Source organism: Labrus mixtus, chromosome 18 (assembly GCF_963584025.1).
Source record: "Labrus mixtus chromosome 18, fLabMix1.1, whole genome shotgun sequence".
Classification (NCBI taxonomy): domain Eukaryota; kingdom Metazoa; phylum Chordata; class Actinopteri; order Labriformes; family Labridae; genus Labrus; species Labrus mixtus.
The window spans coordinates 18,046,266-18,071,186 of NC_083629.1; the positions used below are offsets into that span (position 1 = coordinate 18,046,266).

The following is a 24,921-nucleotide window of genomic DNA, read 5'->3' on the forward strand; positions in this document are numbered from 1 at the left end:
TTCAAAGTGTACTTCCTGATGCTAACAAATGGTTGTGTTGTCCAACCTTTCATGAGAACCTAATCAACACATATAACTGCCTAATGTACACCAACTCAATGATTCTTGGGACTTTTGAAACAGTTTTGTAAGAACATACAGGACACAATGAGACTTATTCCCTAAATTCAGTGAGTCAATTTCTCGTCATTTTGAAGGGCTGAAGCCACCAACCATATCATGCACGCAAACCCAGGTCTTTCGCCAGCAGCTGGAGAATCAATGCAGCCGCATGATCAGCGAGGGACTCTGAGGTTTCACACACACGCTAACTATGTGCATCTGTGTTTAAAAAGCCACTGCTTTGGCACGGAGGCCTTCTGACTCAATCAGGTCCTCTTTTTAAACTCACAATTCCCACTGCATCCCTTTACTGCTGCTCCGAGGGCTTCCCCTGCAGATTCCACTGTGTGTGTACACAGCTGCTGTGCAATATGGACTTCTCTAATGTGCGCAATTAAACATATTGTCTATAAAAGAATGTGTCTTCTGGGGTTTTTCCAAGGAAGTAATTATCAAGAGAAATACCACAGAAAAAAAGTACTTTGTCTACAGTTGCATCTGAATGTAGAAATGGGAGAAATAAGAACTACTGAACCGAGCTACTGGCGGACAAGAGTCAAACTAAAACCCTCACAGCTCTGTTCACCTGACTATGGCTGTAATGAAACTACATTGTAGAGGTAAACAGGCATGCAATGGACCCTCCCTTTACCGGTCTCACTGATAATAGAGCTGCAGTGACGATGAGGAGCACCAAATCTTTCAGCAGGTAATCAGATTAATCAGATAAAACCAAAACCTGCCTGCTTGATCAGCCTGTGCAAACACAAGGATGATGGTGAGCGAACATGCTCCAACAGGTGATGTTGAAGGGGGAGAGCGAAGTAGCCCTGAATACTACTGCAGATAGAGAAAGAGGTGAAGTGAAACACAGCTGCAGTACAAGAGAAGCCCTTTACAAAAGTGTGATTCTACAACAGCTCCGTAACAAAGTTCTGCATTTACACACATTGCCTCCACAACGGCGAAATATTGTTGTCCCAGTGTGCACTGCCACTGTCTCACCACTTCACGCCTCTATTACTACCTCCGATGGTGAATCAGAGGCGGAACCACTTTGGCCCACCTTTACACCTCCGTGCGTTACACATCGCAGAGAAAATCCCACCGTCAACTGGCAATATGTAAGCGGCAATACAAGTGAGTAAAGACCTATCAAAGGTTATCATTAGGTCTGGGAATCTTTGGGTGTCTCAAGGTTCGATTTCGATTCTTGGGTCACGATTCTGACTCTATTTTCGATTCAAAACTATTTTGATATCACGGATCCATGGATTCAAAGTCTATTTTTGAATTTGTAGATACTTCAGGATCTAGTCCAGTCATCTTTGAGACTGGCTGAATTTCTTGCTGCTCCATTTGTCATTCGACCGAGTTAAAGAACTAGCCTTAGCACTTAGCAGGGAGTGACAGATTAGCCAAAACACATTTATGAAACGATTTAAAATCTCAGAAGATAAGAATCTCGATTTTTACATTACAACTATTTTTTTCCCCACTTCTTATCATGGTGTAAGTCTTACATTTCCTTAATAAATTATCAATTTAAAGGAATAATACTACAATGAAAAACCAAATAAGCACACCGCTACTTGAAAATACATGTGACCAGTGACCACAGCAGCTGTGCACATCTGGATACGTCACTTAAGATGATTCACACTGGATTTTGGGCCTCATCGTAAACCTCAGATTACAGGAACTCTGAAGTATACAGGTTACCAAATGCTTCATTAACTTGGAGAGGTAACAGTAGTTAACACTCTACTAATTAACAGGCCCGCCTCTCGGTGTAATGCAGGTACAATGATTAGTTCAGTGTGTTCATTCAGTTCTCAGGCCATCAGTGTTCAAACTTTTCACTGCACTTTGGACCTGCTTCTTCAGATTAGAAGTTTGTGTCAGTTAGTAACGCATGTTCCTCCAAGACGGCAGTTGCAAAAGGATCAGGTGATGACAAGCATGTATGCAAAACCAGGCTGTGTTTATTTGAGCATGTGTCTAAGGCCCCTGCAGACGAGACATCCCGCGAACAGCTGATGGCAGATGAGACGACAGTCTGTAGGGGCTTGAAGAAAAACTAAAAAGAGAGAAAGTGTGTGACTATAATCCTACACTGACCGCTGTTTGACATGTAGTACAGCTTTTAAACCCCACTGGAATGGGTTTTATTTATCTGTACTGCTGCAACCCAGGACAGAAATATACAACGAATAAACATACTGATACTAAACAAGCTTTGTTTTCATCAAAAGGGAGAACTCACCCTCAGAAAAACTATAAACTGCTCTACTGATGTCTAATGTGCATTGTATAAGGAGTTTTTGAATGAATAGTTTTATATTTTTGCGTTAATCAATCAGTTTACTTTTTTTTTTAATGTCCCTGCACCACCGTGACCGCTTCAAGTGGCTTTGGATTTAAAGGTGAAAAGAAAAACAATGTGAGAGTTTCCCCTTTAAAAAAAACAAGTCAAAAGAGAACAAATGCTGTTGTTGTGCTTTGTCAATCAAACGACTAAAAAAAAAAAAAGGTGCAGAAAAGGGCGTTGTGTTATTACAACTGGGACAGAGCCAAGATCCAACCTGCACCACAGTTCTATCTATTTAGACATTCATGGTGGAGCAATGAATCGCAAATTTATGCTGCTTTAGATGTGAAAGAAAAGTTTGACAACAAAACTAATTAAGTATTAAATCAATACTTAATTTATAGTAAGTTATCCTTTATTTCTGACGGTGACACGTCATGGAAATGTGTCAGTGTTAAAGGCCTGAAGACATCATGTATGTCATTTTCCTGACACCTCTGAGAGGCAGCGTCTCGCTCCGTTGCACCCCAGTGCATCTTGGTCTTCTACTGCAGCTGTCAGCACATACTACTATTTAATCATACGAGCACACAACACTTGGGAGCACATCACACCCTGCTGTAGCCTATGATGCAGTCACTGAGGGGCAAACTGAGAAGGGGATGCTACTAGCTCAGCCTCCCCTTCTCTGACTCCTCCTGCAGACACCCTCCTCCTCTAGCTGCAGGGAGGAGGAGGAGGAGGAGGAGGAGGAGGAAGGTGGGGGGTTAATATTACAGTGACCTGCCATCTGGTTGACGTTCATGTCTTTGCTATGCATCATTGAGTGACATATTGGGAGATTCCTTCTCCATTATTTGAAGGTTCTTTTGTTTCTGGACCACAATAGTCGTGACAGGCCTTGTCATGTAGCACCTTTCAGACACACACGCACACACGCACCAAGCTAGGCACAGGTGCTACTGGCAAAGGAGTGTCTGGAGCACAGCCATTAAAAAACACACTCGCAAATATGCTACAGGACTGCAGCACTCTGTGCCAAGGCTCGGTGTAAAGGCTAATTGCGCTGTGGAAACAAAAGAGCAACATGGATACAGTGAGAAATTTCCCTGACTTTATGGCATGGCAACATATAGTTTTGAATGAATGCCCGGTTTTCTTATTGCACAGTGCTGACATCATGTGCAGCTTTAACAGCCGAGGAATTTGGCTTTTTTCAAGTATTGGATAAGAAGACCATATGGCAGAAACAATGAGGCCTAGGTGTTAAAAGTGCAGCATCATTCCTTAGGTGATTTCCGATACCCAACAAGTAGCGCCACTGGTAGCACTGGTATTGCCACTGCCACACTAGCTGGCAAGACATTCCAGGCCGTCTGATGACTTGTCTCCAGAAGAGGGATGATCATACATCACGCAGATGAGACAATTATCTGAGTTGGTTTTGGCTCGGGAATGCGCACAGTTTTGCTCCCACGCAAAAGTGAGAAAGAAAAACAATAGTGCGCCAGGGAGCGATTGCTCAACGGGTGCAGGTGTCATCCATCATGCTGAGACACTCAGTGAATGACTGTAATTCCCAGCAGCCACGGGGACAAGGTCACTGCCACAGGAAGCACAGCTCACACGGTTAAATGGGCTAATACATGGGAGACGTAGTGGATGCCTATTTCACACGCTTACTTGACCCGGTAAATGCTTCGGTCTCTAATGATAGCGCACACATTACTTTTTTTTTTAAATATGCCTATTCGTTTCTAAAATACTAGACACTATACAGACAAAAATAATTCACCATCAAATGGGAGAGTTCAAAAAAGTGAAAACATGTTTTTCTTCCCCAAAACATATGTCAGCTGTGTTCCATAATAAAACTAATTGTAAAGGAATGTCTTTAGAAACAGCACATGGTTTACTGTTAAGAAGCAACAATTGAAAGTTTTCATTATTTGTACTTTTTCTTCATGTTTAACAGAACTAAGAACCTATATACCTTTTATGTCACTCTAGATACAGTCTTAACTTCTCACGTCAAAGTAGTCTTTGTGGTTGGTCAAAAGTCAAATAATTAGCCACATCTTCCCAGGTCAGGCTTTGGTGGAAAGGCAGTCAATAAAAGGCTGGAGTAACCCTTCAGTACGGAGACAATAAGTCCCAGGCACTGATGCTGAAAATGCAGGTACTTTGTTAAACCTTTTAAACTCACGAGGGACAGGAATGAACAAAGCAAATTGTTTTCAACAACATGAGAAAACTGTCTCGGTTCACTGAGATCCAAAGCATGAAATCATTGCACGTCCTGGGTTTTCCAGAAATAAGACGAGTGTAATGACAGATTTTTTACTCACAGGCCTGCTCTGGTTTTGACAAGTGCTCCTGACTGAACCTGCAGGTGAGATCTCATGCCTCCATGTCCTCCATTAACACTTATCATAACAAAACTGATCTGGAATGCTAAACAAACCAGTGAGCTGCTGCTCCCCTGCAATTTGTCATCTGCAGTAAGAAAACCAATGTGGTATCTATCAACAACCGTCCCGCAGCTCAGACACAGGAACTCTGAATATTCTCAGCCTCTTTTTATACTGAAACAGAGGTTAAAGAGCAAAAATCATGCTGATAAACAATACTGTTAACTAAATTTGTACAATTTTTTGATAGTATTCAATGATCTTTTTGATTACAACTGTTTTATGCAAGTCCTACAAGGTTGGGTTGAATTTATCTTTCATTACAATTTACGATTAGAGCCCGTCTGACTACATTTCTGTGGAATATTTAGATTATTAAAACGCAAACCTTCTGTGACAGATGATAATAAGTCAACAATGTATCAGTACGAGAACACTCGAGGAAGTACGTGAAATAAATGTAACATAAAAGGAGTCCGAATAACACAAGGCCAGCCAATAAACTATGGTTATTACCAAGTGAGGCACGCTATACTACTGAATTACAGCTACAGAGCTAAAGCTGTTTTAAAAGCAAACATGTGGTGTAACAATCCCAAACCAATCACATTCAAATTGAAATGGATTGTAAAACATTTTGATACAATAACAGAAAAAGTAGTGCTTCATGAGAATGTATTATCACCTCATGGGGAGAGGGTGGTTATGTAAATAAAGGCATACTGTTATATATTGAAGACTTCAAGTTAAAAAAATGCTATTATTGCAGAAGAAGGCAACCATTACTAAAAGTGATGTATGCTCCCTTCTTTCTCCGCTAGCTGGATTAATCTGTTCCCACAAAATGAATGGAGAAACAACTACTAAAAGAAAAGGGGGGAAAAAAGAACAAATATTAGCTCCATCTCCTAAACCAAACAATCTGTATGGGAGCAACTGATTTTGTTGGAATTTGCATATTTAAAAAAACACAGGGTAATAGCTCAGGACATCTGGAGAGAGAGCTATTTATCACAGATATCACTTCCTGTCTTGGCAGCTCAGAAGCGTCCCCGTGAACTCCCCAAACAGTCCCTAATTCTGCACTTGAAAAAAGCTCAAAGAGTGCTTATAAAAACAAGCGAGGCCATCTCAAATGACAGCGGGGGATTCTTTTTAAATCAGGGCCCCTTAAACCAGAGGTGCAAGCGTCCAAGCATTCCTCGTGCCGGGAGAAGCTACTGGTGTTGCAGCTTTAGCTGATAAGATCAATTCAGAGGATTCACAGATGGGATACTTGTACTTTCAGTAAAAATTGTATCTGAGTATGAGTAGTGTCCTTAATTTCTGATGATGTATAACCAGAGTTGAATATGAATTTCCTGTTTTTCTTACCCATTTTATGATCACTGATTTATGTGACTTTTACGACTTTTTGTTAATGTTGCTCAAATGTCATGAACAGACCTTTAGAAGCAAAATTCCAATGGATAGAAGAAAAAAAAAACATTTGTCAACCTAAAAAATAGCTTTCAATTTGGTGTGAATATCACTTCCTAATAAATAAATAAATGAATGAATAAATAAATACACAAAACAAACAAACAAACAAATAAAGCAATATGTCTTTACATTTGGGATTACTAGTTGATGTATAACAAAAGTAGAACTTTCTTAACTTCCATAAAGATAAGTGTTTGGAATTTTATTTGTTTTGCCGGATTTCTCCTGTACTACGCTGAAGATCCACAATCAGGATTTATGTGGAATATTTGATTGGGACTACTTTTCTAGACTCTCTTTAGGGTCAAATAAAACTATGTATAAGATATCATCAATACAGAAAACTCAGTGTGAATCCTTCCCAAATGCTAATTTGTGTAAGTTGAGTCGTTCATAATGGGGAGGTATATCCTGGAGAGACTCAGCGTGTCCCACCTACGGGTCAATGGACGCCCATGCACGACTTGAGATGTAAAGACGGAGAACAAAAGAGGAGGAGAAGACAACTGACTCGTTCACTTCACCTGATACTTTTGCATAACAGTCGGAATAATACCCACAGAGTCCAAGCATCTTGTTTATTTTAATTAAACATTCATTAGAAAAAGCAAGCCAAAACAGAAGCTTCAATGATCAATCATTTTAAATGTGGAGTAATATATCACGTTTGTAAATGATAAATAGATTTTTCTGTTCACCGTGCTGTCTCCAGTGTAGATATATCACGGAGAGTCATGCATCATGGCGGGTTTCCCCCACTGGCTATGCGCACAGACACTTGGGTATGTCCCTGTCTGTCAAACTTGAGATGAACTCTGTGGTATTGATGAAGTGTGGAGGTGTGTGTGTGTGTAGTTGAATGGGTCAGGGTCTGAGCAGCCTGTGCTGTCGGAAGAATGATACGCTAGTGACAGATTGACAGACAAACCGTGCCGACAGTGAAGCGCTGTCAGTGTCGTCGCCCCCCCCCCCTCCCTCCTCCTCCATTACTGTCACTGTTTCCTTCACACCTGTGGTCACATTTTTGTCTTTACACATGACCATCAGATGCAAATTCGGGCACCAGAAGCACGGAAGCGGTGACAGGAGGAGAAGAAAAGGGGACAAAATGGATGCAAACATTGGTGTAACTGCTGTTTGAGAGGAAGCGCACCGTGTCAACTCAGCCTGATTCCTTTATGAGGATCGCTTTTTAAACAAATTGTCTCAAACTCCTGCAGGACACCTGTCACCATCTAAATAAACTGTTTATTGTAACAAAGGTTTAACACACAGTGCTACAAATATGAGCTCAATATGCAGCAAGAAAGCCCTCAGGATTTTTGAATAACACGTGCTTACATTGTGAATGCACCAGTGGATCCTGAAATGGGGTTCAATGCCCATGAGGTGTTGCAAAGAAAAAATGTAGGGTTAGAACTAAAAAAAAAGGTAAAAGCTAACAAAAGAAAAAAGATTGCTACGTAAGTTTTGTTTGTGTATTGAGGAAAACTGTTAGATTTACCTCTTATGGCCTCCAATACTGTTCGATTTAAACTTCTACTTTTGATCAAGACATGTAACCTGTTGGGAAACGTTTAGGGTAAATACTATTTAAAAAAAAAAAAACTAATCACACTTAAATGATCCACTAAAAAAGTGAGCAGAAAAATGTAACAAAAAACACCAAAAGATGATGAGATAAAATACATCAGTTAAGTTTCTGACGTTACAAAAGAGACTTTCAAGGTTCTGCATTGCTACAAGTCGGGATTCAGATACAGTTTCTTGGACTCTGCACTTGGACAAGAACGTTTATGTGCCCACACTGAGCTGACTCTGAAAAACACGAAGACGATCTTCGATTCAAAATAGAGGACCAAAGAGACTGAGCACTAAATCAAGTCAGGAGAAGTGTCTCAATTATTCACTTATGGGGAGCAAAGTGATTATCCCAAATGATTGTCATGTCTATAAAAATGTTTTACTTAGCATCATACAGCCCTCCCAAACTATGTTATTACCGCTACGTAATGCATATCAATTAGTATGCAAATTTTCAGCATCTGATAAAAAAAAAAAAAAGATGCACTTTTAGACCACCCTTTGTGTTGGTGTGGTCCAACTCGTCGCTGATTGTTTGGCTGTGTGAACCAAAGTGGTCTGTAAGTTAACCAGGTGAGGCTAAAGCCATTTAGTTTTAATGTGATCTAGGACTGAAAATAGAACAGAGAGAAAGAGAAGCTACAGGGAATGTTTAATGAAACTGCTCAGCCAACAAATGCTAAACTCATTTTTGGTCTTTGGCTAACTTTGCCCTCACAGCCCCCTAACAAATAGATCACTGATTGGACACTGGACAGACATTTTTCTGTGCAGACAGACATTTGAGAAAGAGATTAATCAATAAGTCAGCTTTTTTAACTCTAATTTCACTGTTGATATTTACCATTAGCCCTGTTCATTTTTTTTAATCATGGGTTTTAGACACAAAATCTAATAAATCTTGACTTGAGCGAGCATCTGTTTCATGATATAATCTGAGAAGGTATGTGATGAAGAAATGCAGGGAAATTGTTATAAATTACCCTGTAATAATTTTTCTTCTGGCGGAGGACCCCCACACCCACGAGAAATATGTATCTTTCCAAGTTTGCACTCCATTTAAAATAGTGAGCAGGCGTCCTGGTTTCTTAATGAAACACTTTGGGAGTATTACAGTGATTCCTTATGTGGCTTTTAGATACCAAACCACATATTCATGATATTATCCAACTGCCTCTACAAATGATAACATTTGCTGAATCAGCAGCTAAAAAAAAACATGAAATACTGTAATTGAAGAAAAAAAAAACAAAGATATCTTGAAGATTTGCATAAAATGTTTTCACCTGACCTAAATTCCTTTTGAACTCTATCTCATCAGTCTTCTCTTAAGCGTCAACCCTCCACACACACCCACAGGTCACATCCAGTCCAAAAACCACACAAGCACTTATTACTCTGCTGTGGCATACTGCTTTGATGCCAGACTATAATTATAAGAGCTTTATATAATACACAATAAATGATGCATGTTGCAACTTTATTAAAATGTTAATCAAATTTGGCAAAGATTTATCTTGAACTAGAACATAAAGATCACTCAGTGCAGCTGTCAGAGTTCACTTGAAAGTGAAAAGACCTGTCTCTGCACCACACTCTATTCTTCAATCATCTATTTTTTGATAGATTGATCGAAAGCCTGCAATTAAGCACGAAACAGTGAGCTTTACAATTACTTTCCTGTATCATCAAGTTAATGTTTTTACTGACAATAAAAGATGTCAAGGTGAAAAAGTTCAGTGTGCCACAATTTCTCGTGAAGAGTCATCTTTATATCAGGAGAACAACTGAATCAGGTTTTGGTTCTGTGCTGGCATGTGTGCGTGTGTACATGAGATCGAGCCTGTTTGACAGCTGGTTACTGCGGTCGTTCTCATTCTTCTATGGTAATCAGCCCACACTGCTCCAGTTTGCACACGTTAAATGATTACATCAGACAACTGTCCTCTATCACGTACTGATACTGCAGAGGAGGCTAATGAGGAGGAGACGCTTCTAAAGTACTATTAGGCAATTATTCAGAGGAAGCATTCATTGGAAGCATTTCGGAGGAAGCATTCAGTGTTTCTAAGAAAACTTGGAACCATTTTCCTGGGTCTGATTTCAAGAAAGGGGGAAAACAAACTAAGTCCCTAGAATGCTGTCAAGAAAAACGGTTTCTCTTCTAGGGTAAGGTAAGTAAATCCCTCAGCACAGAGAGGGAACCTCTGGCGATATGTTAGGTGAAAGGTCGAAAACATTAGCCAATGCAGAACTGCAACCACTACATCCCAAAATGTGTTTCACCTCGTAACAGTAGTAAAGAAGAATTAAAGGAGATCTAAATATCACCCACAGTTAGAAAACGTGTACAATCTAAAGCCTATGGGCACGAGAGTCTCCTGGTTAAATCATTAGTGCTATTTGATATAAAAATGTGTTTCATTAGAAAAAGATGCATCTCAGCCAATCACAGGGCCAGAAGACCATGCCTCTTTTTCCAGAGGCTGAGATCTATAAATGTCCAGTTGCAGCCAATCATAACCAATCATAATATCAACACAAATTGAAACAGAAGGAGTGGGGGAAAAAAAGGAAATAACAGCATAACCAAAATTCAAGAATCACTTAGCCAAAAAAAAAAAAGAAGCAAAAATAAGAAAAATTGTTGTATTTTGGTATTCAATGGGTGTACAGTTGTACAACAGTTCAATATAATACAATAGACGATGACCACTGCTAAAAAAGAAAGTTCATCTGACAGGGTAGAGAGGTTACCACTACTAAATTACAACATCTGCTACACCTTTTAATGCTACTGCTCTTACTACTGCAGAATTCAAATCCATCAAGTTCCTATGTTGTCATTTTTTGAGCTTCCACAGAGCACGTCGACCAGGCCATTATGGTGAGCCTTTATATGCTGCTGCTGAGTGATGTGAAGCAGAATAGTAAACGAGTAGTAAGTGGACTTCCCACTGCAGACACCACCATCATTAAGTCCACCACCACGTCACCACATCACTACAACATCACCGCTGCTGCTGACACACCCACCGAGGCTACAACCTACAGTCTTCAGCCAATTCACCTTATGTAAACAGAGATTACACCTCGTCTCATCTCCAGCACCAAGAGGGGAGAGCTGTGTCGTTACTGTCACCTAGTGGACGGAGGGGAGACGGAGATTGATTAACACACAGAGAGGTGAGACATAGAGAGAGAGAGAGAGGCAGGAAGAGAGAGAGAGCGAGAGAGAGAGGGAGGGAGGAATGGAAAGCACATGTAGGAACCACACAGAAGATGTCCCTCTGCCTGAGAAGGAAGAGAAGCAGCTGCAGATGGATATTTAAGTTAATATAACAAGAAAAACACATATGCAAATAAGTCACCAACCCAGCATCAATGTATCTATATCATATAAAAATATGTTGTTTTTTTTATAGCTGGTCTGAATCCTGTAATTTACACAGTGGGAGCGCTGACCACTCCGCCTAAACAAGCGCAACTTTGTCCTGAAGCTCACCTGAGTCCATAAAAGCTGATAATAGAGCCAATAATTGGGAGGGAACAGCAATAATGGAGTTTTAGTGAGGCAGTAAATCCTTTAATTAGTTGTTAACACCCTGTGTCTATGTGGACAGGTTGAAGCTTCCCCCTTAACTCGCTGCATTCAACATGCAGGCACAAGGTCACTTGTCTTTACAGAGAGAGAGAGAGCATCACCTTTTCTGGTGACAAACGTGTTCAGCACCAGTTATAACAGTAATAATAATAATAATAATAATAATAATTTATACTTTATTGATCCCGCGAGGGGAAATTCGTTTTTACACTCTGTCTAGTAAACATGCTACACAAACATAGGCTGAAATACACACACATGCACAAACAGGATCCTATGGACATGCACTAATGGAGAGGTTTCAGAGTGAGGGGGCTGCAGGCGCTCCTGGGCTTGTTGGGGGGGGGGGGGGGGGTTAGGTGCCTTGCTCAAGGGCACCTCGGCAGTGCTCAGGAAGTGGCCTGGCACCTCGCCAGCTACCAGACCAATTTCTGGACTTGGTCCGTGCCGGGACTTGAACCGGCGACCCTCCGATTCCCAACCCAAGTCCCTACAGACTGAGCTACTGAGCTACTGCCGCCCACAGCATTTCTGCCGTTCTTCTTCTTCTTCAGTAAGCTGCTGGAAGACTTTTTGAAAACTCAACCTTTGCCACTATATTTAAAAAAAGTTAAATGATATTCTAAAAGTTTTCTTTGTTGTTGGTGCTGTTGTATGTACATGCGAGTATACCCTCCATCAAGGGGTTAAAAATGGTCATATCAGTTTAAGAGCCTCAGCTTTAGCCCTAGACTGTACACGAATTGAAAATAGCTACTGTGATGTCATCTATTTGCTTGTAAAACCCCCTTTTTTGAAGTCTCAGGTTCAAATATTTGGCAGTTATCAGCTTGTTTTTGAGGTCAGAATTGACCATATTTAGAAAAAGGGTTAAACATAAACGTTAAACTTTTCATCCTAAATTTTAGTGTAAGTTGGACCACAACTTACAGAAAGCACACCATGATGTACTGGAGAAGTCTTGGAACTACAGATTGAAACCATAAACTCATTAGTCAAATGTTTACTCCAATATAATTAGACTAGAGATGCACCGATCCACTTTTTTTCTGTTCCGATCCGATTCTGATATTTTTATTATTTTTATTATCATAACTAATAGTGTTATTGTTGTTATTGGTATTATGTGTAAGGCTACACAATGTTGTTGTAAGCCCGCCACTGCATTGTGCTGGCTTCACATACAAACAGGAAGCAGCAACAGCTGTAAGGTTTTCAAACTAAAAGCTTTAACCTGAAGTGCAAGAATCTGACTTTTGATCGCACAGAAGAAGCTGTTCCATCTCGTCTGAACCGCGTCATGGACACGATTTGAGGACACTTCTTACAGTTCAGTCTGAAGGTCTTTGAAGTGAGACTGTACGAGCTGAGAATGTTTAAAGTGCTCAACCATCTTTCTTGATCAGTGACGTTGGAGCAGAACCGTCAGTCAGATATGTAAATTACATCAATATCAGACCTAAGATCAGCCCAATCTTTAAATTAGACTTTCTTTAAAAGAGTGGAGTTGCCCCCTGTTGGCCTTAGCTACAATTTTAAAGATAAGAATGCTCCCTATGTTGAAAATAAAGACAGACTGAAGATCATCTGGTGAGTTTTGGATTCCCTTTTCTTGCGGCCTGGAAGAAAACCCAGTGTTGGCTGACATTTCTGGATGCATCATGGTAGGGACATTCTCCAAACATACAATCTTTGCGGATACAGAAACGGGCTGCAAGGTAGATAAATGCAAATGATGCAGCAACTATAAAACCAGCGGACATTCCTGGAGAGTGATACCATCTTTCAGTCCACAAACTAAGGATAGGAATGATACAGTGGAGGAGAAAGTGGATAATCTGACAGGGTGGTCCATCTTTTCTGTGCTGGGTTTGGCTGACGGACTAGAGGGCGAGCAATGGAGACAAACTGCGAGGCTTCAGTTGTAGCAGCAGAAGCAGGACCTGCAGCAGTAGCAAAAGGGAAGTATACCCGCATGGTTCACTCTTGTCCTAAGCCAGGAGAGTTAAAGGCAGGAAGCCATTACCAAAGTGTAAATGCACTCAGCCATCACTGCTTAAACAGTCGAAATATGTTCCAGCAGTTGAAAAAGTCGGGCGTGTGTGGGAGGCGGTGTGTCCTCAGCAAACACAACAGGGCTCTCTTGTCCCCTCTGAATAAAAGACGCCAGGACAAGTTAACGCCGCACACGACCCTGCCGGCTTCACACATATTGTTATCGAGTCAGAATGCATCTTTTCCAAACATTGCATAATGACGCTCCAGATGCACACCGGTGGTTTTGAGCCTGATGAGAGGAGGTGATTATGTTACATACGGCGGCGGTGTGATGGACTAATTATGTAATCAGCAGCACAGCTTTGTGTTGTGTCTATGATTTATCAACATTATTTGGATTGGGGTAATTAATTGTCACAAGCAGGCGGGCAGGTTTAATGGATCACCTTCTGACAGGGCATCTCTGACGGCTTTTGTTTTGGCAGATGGCTGTGTGCCACGTCGCTCGCCCATTCTCAGGCTTAATCACAATAAAGGCCTTGTACGCTCTTGCCCATCAGAGCTCTCTAAGTCATACACAAACAGATCTACAGATAGGGGAACCGATGCAGAAGCCTGAAGAGACACAGAAACTGGCTCCTCATGCCCTGTGTGAAGGAGGGGGGGAAAGGTCATACTAGGGAAATCCTGCCTAAACCAGAGCAAACATGGCATTATTCCTGCAATCTTAGAAAGTTAAGTCAAGATTTGTATACACGATCGCCTGTCACTCAAGCTGGAAATGAGTTGGTTGTTGTCATTAAAAGAGACAAACCTTGGAGCTGCTCCATTGGCGCTGAATGACAGAGTGACTTTCAGCGCTGACTCAGTGTCCGAGGCGGTGTTGAGAAAGGTCAAGCAAACAGTCTTTGAGTCCATAAGTCTCTGATTCATTGTCAATGGAGCAGATCCACGGTTTGTCCTGGGATAGCACCAGATTTGAGCCTGGGTTCTCTGGTTTCTATCTTTGTGAGGGAAGCAGAAGAAACCAAAGATCACAGAAATACAGATTCAGACAGCTGCATTTAGCAGGAACTGTTCAGAGAAACTTTAAAAATGTGCTAATGGAGCGTTGGATATTGCACATCATGTATTTAAAATCTACAAACAACAGTACAAAAAAGACTTTCATAGCAACATACAGCTTCACAGAGTTCATTTCACATGTGCGGATGTGAAATTGTTAATGAAATTCAGCTACACGCAAAAGAAACAGCTCCATCATTCTGTAATTGAGGGGTCAAGATCTCCCTGTTGGACAAACTCCAACTGAACCATGCAAGGATACGGTGGTCTCTTTTATCCTGTTGCTTGTCAGGAAAAGCTGAAATAACTCCAAAATGTTAGCAGAGAATTATTAATGAGAACTAGTTTTTGGGAAAAAAAGTAGGAAAGTAAGTAACACAGTACCTAGACTAATAAAATCAAAAGGCTGTGATTGAGGAATTCTAAAACATAAACACATTTGATCACATTTCTTACTGAAAACTTCACACTTTTTATGGATATTTGAGGTTATAAGCTATTAATAACAAAGCAGTAAAATCTTCAACATGATTATAAACCTGCTTTTGAAAGCTTGATTTATAAAATTTAGTCACCATTTTATTTTTAGGTCAAATAAAAACAGTATTTTCATTTGGCTTTGGATATTTAAAGGTTCATAAAGTAACAGATGACACCCTTGGCTCTGACTCACTTCGTTGTGTGGGGGATCTTGGGACAGATCCTAACTTGTCCTAAAAAGGATCCGTCAGTTTGCTTATGTTAAGCCATCGCTGAGGCCAGTTTGGCGACAGTAGTTGCGTGGCCTGTGTACATTTGCAGCACGGGCGAGGCGCTGCTGCGGTGCGAGAGCAGCAAATGGTTTTTGGGCACGGGCTTTGCTATGACAGATGCTGACGATGAACTCTTGACACTGGCTCAACCGGTTTATGTTCAACACGTGTGTCTCTGTTACTGTCTCTGCTTTCCACAAGACTGGTGTGGACGTAGGTATGTTTGTGCGAGATGAGAGGAGCAGCAGGATCTGTAGCTATCTGGGAGGTTGAGCGTAATGACACACGGGGGACAGATTAGGTTCCTGTCCATCAGGGTTCCATCAGGAAGACTCTGATTTACAGCCGTGCTGACCAACCGGGCAGCCCTCCACCCAAAGCAAACACACACGGAAAACACCACCGCCTCTGTGTGAGGGCAGCTGGTGGGCCCGCACACATGTTGCAGTTGCCTACTTTGTGCTCACGGTCAGTTTTTGACTTTAACATCGGGGTAGAAGTCAGCATGGGAGCGGTTCAGGACCAAAAAGACGAACCTCGAATTACAACCAAGTCAATTTGGGGATTCATTTGTCCTTATTTATGCATATGTGTACTACATGTCTATCACAATATAGAGAATGGCTTCAACTGACATATAGATTAATATACTTTATATTTTTTAACATTAATAGATGAATAATTGGGTCTTTTGTAATTATTACTTTCAAATATTGGGTGCGTGGGTGCGTGGGGGGGAGGGATCACAATATTTGAAAGCCCAAAGTTAAGTCTTCAAGGTGCTTCTTTTGTTCAACCAAAAGTCTAAAATCCAGAGACACTTTATTTAGTAACATAAGTTAGAAATGCAGCAAATCCTCATTGTTTAGAATTTGGCAAATATTTGATATTTCTGATCAAATGTATTGCCTGAAACTAGATCGATTAGATAGAAGGATAGATAGATAGATAGATGGGTACTTTATTATCAAAAAAATAATAAGATCAGTTTAAAAAACTAGACTAAAACTTTGGGTTTATAAATAAAAGACAACCTAGAAATATAATTAACCTTTAGTGTGCAATGTAGCCAGTGTGCAACAACTGTTAAAGTGTATTATCTGAGTAGTATGTTATTGTTCTTCCAATTAAGCGATCAATAAATGTATTAATAATAGCAGCTCCACAAAGTATGCTGCACACTCTGTACAAACCTGCCCAGAACAGTGAGAGCCAGGAGATGGACAGATCCATTAAACAAGGTGTCACCTCCAAACACAACAATGATTAATCACACGCTGCAAATTATAAGCACCTGTATGTATGAATGAACGCTCGCTCTCCCACTGTCTGACTGCATGCTTTCACTCTCTCAGACAGCCCCCCCCCCCCCACAAACACACACATACACTCAAGCCCCCTGATTTCCCCCCGTCCCCCCTTGCTGACCCTCTGCCCCCCTCATTGGTACTGAGAGGAAGTCTGCCTGAGAAGAAATAACTCACCACATACACATAAGGCCATTCTGACTTAAACTCTCCATGATATGATAGATTTTGAAGTTTTATGCAGAGCAGCCAGACACGAGCTGTGAAGCAAAGCTACACACAAAGAAACACATGTGACATTTGAGTTTTATATCGAAGATGTGAAAGTAAATGAAGGCACTTCAATGTATATTTTTGCTCTTAAGTTTCAGAGATAGTTTGGCAGTCAGTTTGCAGAAGCCTGTGGAGGTTCTGGCACGGAAGCTAAGCTTAGTACCACTTTGGACCAGTGGCCTGTCGCAGCAACTATTTGTAAGTTCTGTCATAAGTTTTGGTGGAGAGTTCACACTAAAACCCTATTTTAAAATGAGTTTGGTTCTGTCTTCTGACATTGTTGGGTTGCACGCACCACATTTTTAGGTTAATATTAGTGGTAGGACGTCCAAACTAGAGATGCATCAGCCATAAGCGGAGAAATATCTCCACAGCAGGACGACAAAACAAAGTCATCATGCATTTTTAACCCACAGTTTCCACATAGTTTATGCACACTGAGCTCCTCCGTAGGCGCTGTTCATTCTATAGTCAATAAATGTGTTTCCACGTCACACGCCGCAGTCCATCTCCAGAGCGCACGAGCAGCACCAGTCCGCTCTTCTGGGATTCAATATTGACCGAGCCCAGAGCATGCACACATCAAGCTGAACAGAATAGAGGGACCCGGACAGGAAGTCAGACAAGCAAAAGCACAGAGTGTCCGGTCAATCTAAAAATTAAACACAATACACAGACTCCCGACTGTTGGTGCAACACCTTAAATGTAACTAGTGCATAAACGTTCAAACTAGGTTGTGTTTGAACTCTGCTGGTGCAACCCTGTACAGGTTTATAGCAAAATGGAATTTGGCCACTTGTTAGAGTTCCAACTAACAGAGACTAATCTGTAAGTAAGTGTACATTTAAAAAAAGTACTTTCACAGATTCACCCTCTGCAACTGCATTAAATTAAAAATAAAAAAAGCTTAAGCTGATATTTCTTCAGGTCAGGCAGGATTTTTCAATGTGGCATTTTCATTGAGGTACATGCACAATTGTCTACAAACAATCTTTTCTAGGTTTTCGCAGCCACTTGAAGCAGGGAAAATTAATAGTGCACACCTAAACTACACCTTGAGTCATGCTGTGGGAATTAAAAAATAAAGGCTTTTTTTGGCAGGATGCAATCACTTTGACTGATACAAACCGCCCACAGAAGTTTCAGGGTTTAACAGTGACTACATGGAAATAACCAATCTTTATGCTGAGGGTCTTGTTTTCTTATGAGGCTTATAAAGAGGCAGCAGTATATATTTCAGTCTGTTTCATAACCACGAAAAAACACTTCACAGTTTAAACGTATAGAAAATATTACTATTTATTTTAAAAGACACCTTGTGCGTTTCATTTAGAAATTCAGTTTTTGACCTAAATGAAGCAGACCAAAAACAGGTTTTCATCTTCCAACACACTGAATCCACTTTCAGAAGACTGTGGCCCTCTGTGTGAAACCACCTGAATTCATTATGCTAACAAGCGGCCCTGCTGATAGGCACCCAAGCTGATGTGAGGAAATGTGAGTTTGATTAATGTGGGCAAAATTGAGCTGTGCAGACCGCTCCCCAGCCCCAGTTTAAGGAGTCGCCTGCCATCAGGCTCAAAAAGGCTCTCCGGCCTGCAACACTGCTGCTGCCCGACACTTTAAACATGCAGCAGCAGCAGAACCCCCCCCCCCCCCAACCCTCCTGCCTGGAACTGAATAAATCTATCTGGCACAGAAAGCCTTAAATGAAAACCATACTCCTGATAGCTTACACAATGCAGGAGATGTGTTTTCTGTTCATGTGAATACAAGAGCTGGACTGGCTTTTCTCCGTTTCTGCTCTTCCAGCAACTAGACAGACCACAGCAGGCAGGAGGACCAAAATCAGGGCCAACGGAGCATAGTCTTCTGAGAGCCAGTCCCAGGAGACAGACCATCTCACAGGGCCCAGCCAAGCAGCTCCAAAACCCCTAGAAATCTGGAGCCCTTAGGGGAGAGTGGCCCACCGCCGCGCATCGAGAAGGCACAGAGGTAGAGAGGGAGGGAGGAAGGGGGAAGCTGAGGAACTAACAGAGCCCCCAGGTACCTGCCTGTACAGTCGCCTCTCTCCAAATGTTTACTTTGGACCAGACTGGCGGCCAACTGGTTGCAATTGACCCTCTACCAGGACGAGTTAGAGAGCGAACATGAGACTTTTCCTTCTGGGAAAAAGATGGAGGAGAGCCACACACGCACACAGGCTTTACAGAACACGCAAGCATACAAATTCACACAGACAGATGAAAAGCAAACACAAAAACACACAGAGTACTTAAAAAGCACAGAAAAGCACATACTTAAAAGGAAAACGCGTTTATGTCGAGCATCAGAGTTAAAAAGTGCGGACATAAAAATTTAAGGCCTAACTGGACAGAGGCCAGAAGTCAACATCAGGCCCAACACAACTCCACCTGCCACAGGTGTTAAAGCTCAGGCATGAGGACCCTCTGGGCTACTAGCAGGGTCAGCCGCTGTCACCACTAAAAACACTCTCCTGCAGAGTCAAACTCATCCAGCCGCCAGCAGGGAGAGTAGGTAGAGGCTGGGACCTGATGGAGGAAGGCTGCAGAGAGGACTCCTGCTGGCCCCATAGACTAAATAAAACCTCTTAATCCTCATAAGCTGCTCCATATGAGAATTACATCTCTAACTCCACACAGCACTTTCGGGGGGAATGGAACTCATTTCAAGGGTAAAACATTACCAGGATTCCTCCTGTTGCTGCTCAGCTTTTATAATAGGTTCCGTGTCCTGCTGAGGGCTCAGACCCCAAACCCCCTGAAAATATCGATGACAGAACACCCTTATGATGAAAAATTCCCCCGGAAAATGCAAATGAGGAGAGGGTTGGCTACATGAAGTGATTTCTAACTATGAGTAAGTGCGTGTGATCGGGCAGGAGAAGCACGGACAAGGATAGAAAATATGTGCACAAGAGAAGAAAAAAACCTGACATACCACCCATTCACTAAACGTGATCACACAGGCCTGCCCAGTCGATATGATCCATCAATTAAAATCACATTTAAAATAAACACGTCTGTGTAATCATTTCTCTTGTCAGCCGGCCTATTCATTCTCAGCACGCAAACCCTCTGAACGCACACCTGAGCAGTGTAAGCATGCATCAGCCCAGGCAGGAAACAAGAAGGGGGAGGGGGGGGGGGGGAGGGGGTTGTGTGAGGTGGGGGCAGGTTGGCATTTCACTCCAGGCCACTCATTTGTCACAATTGTCACAGAATGCACAAACACAAATTACTGAATTATAATTGCGGATGTGTGCGTCCTGTCTTGGCTAAATCCCAACAGCGCTGGGAGCTGTCACAACATGGGGTGTGTGTGTGTGTGTGTGTGTGTGTGTGTGTCTGCCCCAACATGGGGGGGCTGATGGAGTATTTGTGAATCCTGTGTAAGTAATGAGGGTTTGGGTCAACAAAAGCAAAATGGATTCAAGGTTTGCTAAAAAAAAAAATAGCAGAGGACAAATGAAAAATAATCATAAACATGTAGAGAGTAATAAAGTGGACTTAATACATGAAATTGCAGTTTTTTTTCATTGCAAATAAACATATTGTTGTATATTAAAAGGGGCTAAGACTAGCATTTAAAAACAGAATTACCTCTGAAACTGTGATTAACTGATGTTTTCAGTGTAAACAAATGAGAGCATGATGTAGACAACTAGTAGCTTGGCACATACATTCCTGCTTCCTGTCAAAAGCATGAAGTTGGTGCTTTGTTGAAATGTTTACTTAAGATCAAATCTATCGCAGAAAATAAATACATCCAGAAAGCAGTTAGACAAGTTGATTGATTATCGAAACAAAGCAAATATATAAAAAATCTTAAGGAACTTAATGACTGTTCAGGTTTTATGTTCTTGCATGATTTCCAAACATTCGCCAATTCCAGCTTTTACAGCTTCACATGAGGATGTTCTGCTGTTATCGTTTTATCAAAAATGATCACACACTCTTCATGAATCATATGTCAATAGATGAATAATTGGGTCTTTTGTAATTATGTCGAGGGGCACCAGTGGGCTTGTGGTTAGTTTGCCAGTTGCATGTATAGAGGATACAGCCCAGGTTCAAATCCGCACTGTGACACGCATGTCATTCTCTGCTCTCTCTCTCCCTGACTCCCTACTATCCACCTATCTCTATAGGCATAAAAAGCCCACAATAAAGCTTTTTCAAAAACTGTCAAAATAACTGAGTTTTTGTTTTCGCCCCTTGTTGTGCAACAATCACGCAAGATATACCATTTGCCATGGAATATGACCCAAAGGTAGGTAAGTTCAAGTCTAATGCCTATAATCCTCTCATTACTGTTAACATATTAAGAGACTACAACATTATTCCAAGAGGAAAATTTAAATATGTATGTTTAAATACAATGTTGTTAAATCAAAAAGTACATCAGTTATTCTAAATGTGTAAGCCATCTGTATCCATCCTGCACAAAATAAATCCTCTGTGTTTCTAAAAGAGGCCATGGTGTGTGTCTGACTCCCTGTGTTGTGCAGTGAATGTGTTTCGAGGTGAACCACACAGGTACGCTGGGGCCAGACACAGGAAACGTATTAACATGGACCGACGTTTACTCTCCTAACCGCACCGAGTCCCACAGGGACAGGGATAAAAAGCCAGAGCCAGAGACTCTTCACACACACACACAACACACAACACACACACACACACACACACACACACACATATATAAATTCAGATAAACTAGACAGTTGTACAGACAGACACACAATAATTTTAATATATGCTGAAAAAATTGACATAAAAATGCAAATACAGACACACTCGCACACAAAAATGCTGCCATAAAAACACAAATTAAGCCATACAAACTAATAAAAACTAATTCAAAAATCAAAACATCCAAACATCTACATATTTTTGCATGGACACACTCGTTACACACACACACTGACTCACTCATATTCAGACAGAGGCAAGCTCACAAACAGAGACAGCGGTGTGCTCTCCACATTCACACCTGTCCACACTATAGAGACATTCACACACCGTCTATTAACACCTACATAAAACACCTACAGGCACCCGTACACTATTAGAGGTCAGCTTCCAGCTCCTCAATTTCACGGCCCATGTATGACGGCAGCAGAGGTGACTGTGATGACAGAAGGGCAGGCGAGCTGCGCGGCTGCAGCGACAGACTTGTACTTGTGAACTCATCCTAACATCTCAATTAAAGCTGTGAGCATCAGGCTTTGACATTAAACTAAAGTTGAAACACCAGATCGCTTAATCAATCAATTGAATGTATATATGGTACCAAATCCCAAATGTTATTTTAATGATACTGAAAAATAAAGCATGTCTTTCTTGACTGTACTCTCTGGATAACTTTTAAGAAATAACTTAATCCAGAAATATTTAAATCACTTGGAAACAGTTGCAAGGTTCTCTTTAGCTATCAGACTCTCTCTTTACGCTCTCCTCTCTTTCTGTTCTTGTTTCCCCTCCCTCTCACACAGGAACTATGGCTCTTCCATGGCTTGGAGCTTGTAATTTGTTACAGGCGTTTGGGCAGGCAGAGTGCTCTCCCTCTTATCTGGACAGGGGATCACCAGGAAAACTCATATCAGAGGGAAGGCGTGTTTAAATATAGCCGTAATTGCTGCAATCATTTCGTGCTGTCTATGCAACCCCCCACCTCCTGCTTTACAAAAGGCCCCACCTCCGTTTCTCTTACTTTCTCAACTCTTCCCATATCCCCCTCCTTCTCAGCATTTCCAATTCCCTGACTCTGCCCTCCCCTGTTTTATTTTTATTTTTTCAGAACAGCCCCCTTCTTCCCCAGCGTTTCCTCCTCTAGTATCCAGTTAATCCTGGCTCGTGGTGTGGGCTCAGGGGCTGACAGTTGCATGACAAGGAATGTTTCCCTTTGTAAGAGCCTACTTCCTCCTTGCACAGTTTTAGCCTAATTGAAATGTTTCCTATTGAGCTCAATCAAGGAGGCAATTACCTAATTATTCGCTTATGCCTCACTCGACCCTGTACAGGGAGAGAGATGGAGAGCTATTGGGAGAGAGGAGACGGGTGGAGTGAGGGGAAAGAGGAGGGTAAAATCAGAACCGGAAAGATAAAGGTAGAAAATTGTGAGGACAAAAAGGGAACAGAGGAAAATAAAGAAAATAATTAGACCAGGAGTATTTGTCTTTAACTCCAGGGAAACATTTGTATACTGTGCAGACAAATCTGTCCAAGGACAAAAAGTGCAACCTAAAATATGCAAAATAAAAAGAGACAATTTGAACAATATGGTTGATCCTAAAAATGTTAATCTGCTGAATGAAATAGCTTGCAGGTATTCAAATTTTGTTTTCCAGAAATGTCCTGATTTAAAGTGCTAGAGCTAAATAGTTACACTGGTAGCTGGATTTAAATAGATATTGTATCTTTAAAAGAATTTTTTTTTTTTTAAAGCTATATTAAAGTTTTATTTCAAGACCGAATGCAAGACTAACTTTGAATGCACATTTTCTGCAGTGCAAAGAGGAAAAAAGGTGGTTGTCTGAGAAAGCGTCTGGTTTTATGGGCTCATAAGGAGAAGTATTATCAAAGAGAGGAGCGAGGGGAACGGGTGGGAGACGAGAGGGAGACATTAAAGGAGCTGGAATGTTTTGTCCCAGCTCAGCCGGCCTCCTAACACATTTAATAATGAGACAGGTAATAAAACACACTGGCACACGCAGCCTCATTTACGCACACATACACACATCACAGGTTAAAATGGGAGGACTTGTTTTCGTACGTTTCTTTCCAGGCATTTTCCTGACATTAAAATAGATTGCCTATGTCATGTTCTGAACCATAATAAACAACATTTTATAGCTCATTTGAAAAAGGAGTATGTTAAAAAGCAATCAGTACATCGCTAAAAGTATCCATCTTGGGCAAAGTCAAGCTTTACTTTTGAATAATTTACTTCAGCGCCGTGAAAAATGTCCCTCAGAGCACGATGGATGGCGTAAATATGGCTACCTGTGTGAGAGAGGCTGTGTACTCTCTGATCTGAATTCTGCCCTTCTTCTCTCTCTCATCTCCAAGAGCCCGCCCCAATCCGCTGATTCAACAAGTGTTGGCTGGGCTGCTCTTAAATCAATCATTTAAATATATGGATAAATCAGCAAGCCGTCTGGGTTTAAGCACACATGCCGTAGCTTAATTCACCCGAGCAAACGAGCACAGCAGCCATATTTCAGCCAACATGTGCACCACTGTTGTCTAAACAAGCGCTGCGAGGCACGCCGCAGAGGAGGGTCCTGGCTGGAGGTCATGGAAAGCAGTTATAATGCGTGCACACAAACACAAATACATATATACACACACAGGCCGTGAAAGGAGTGAGCGCCCTGGCTTGAGGTCATGGAAATCCGTTATAATGCCGCCTTTCACCAGGGAAAATGAGAGGAGCAGCCGATCACAGACACAAGCTGCTTTCCTGTGACACGTGAGAATGTGGACACACACCCAAAGCATGTAGAAACACACACACACATGCTATGTGGCCTCAAACACACAAGAAATAGGCAGGCAAAGCACATGACAGCCTAATATGCTCACACACATACAAACACACAGAGACAAAGAGTCGCGTTGACCTCCATGTCCACAGAGAGAAGAAAAATGGAAGCCCACTCTCTCACAGGCTGGGTGGGCTGGTCAGCTGGACTTAGTGGGGCAGTGCATCTGGGAATTCTGCTAAAATGCTTACACACACACACACACACACACACACACATAAAATACACAAACTAACTTCAGAATTTAAATTTTTTTTAGAAACTAACAAGTGCTCTACTTCCTTTTATGTGTAGAAAGGAATGGTGAATTAAAACAAACATTTATAAAAACAAACAAAAAACAACCTTAAGAATTAACAATTTAAGTGAAATTAAAATATGAAGCAGTGCGCAGAAGAGCAGAAGATGGGGAAAACGACATTGTTTAAACAGACAACAGATCTGTAGGTCCCTCTACTTTA

The 24,921-nt window shown here is 41.4% G+C and overlaps 2 protein-coding genes across 2 annotated transcripts in view; one reads left to right on the top strand and one right to left on the bottom strand.

The window, feature by feature from the left end:
• Nucleotides 1–24,921, top strand: part of crip2 (cysteine-rich protein 2) — a 517,344-nt gene that overhangs the window by 117,408 nt on the left and 375,015 nt on the right. The gene's annotated exons all lie outside the window — the stretch shown is intronic.
• Nucleotides 1–24,921, bottom strand: part of slc25a21 (solute carrier family 25 member 21) — a 96,049-nt gene that overhangs the window by 31,270 nt on the left and 39,858 nt on the right. The window lies entirely within an intron of this gene.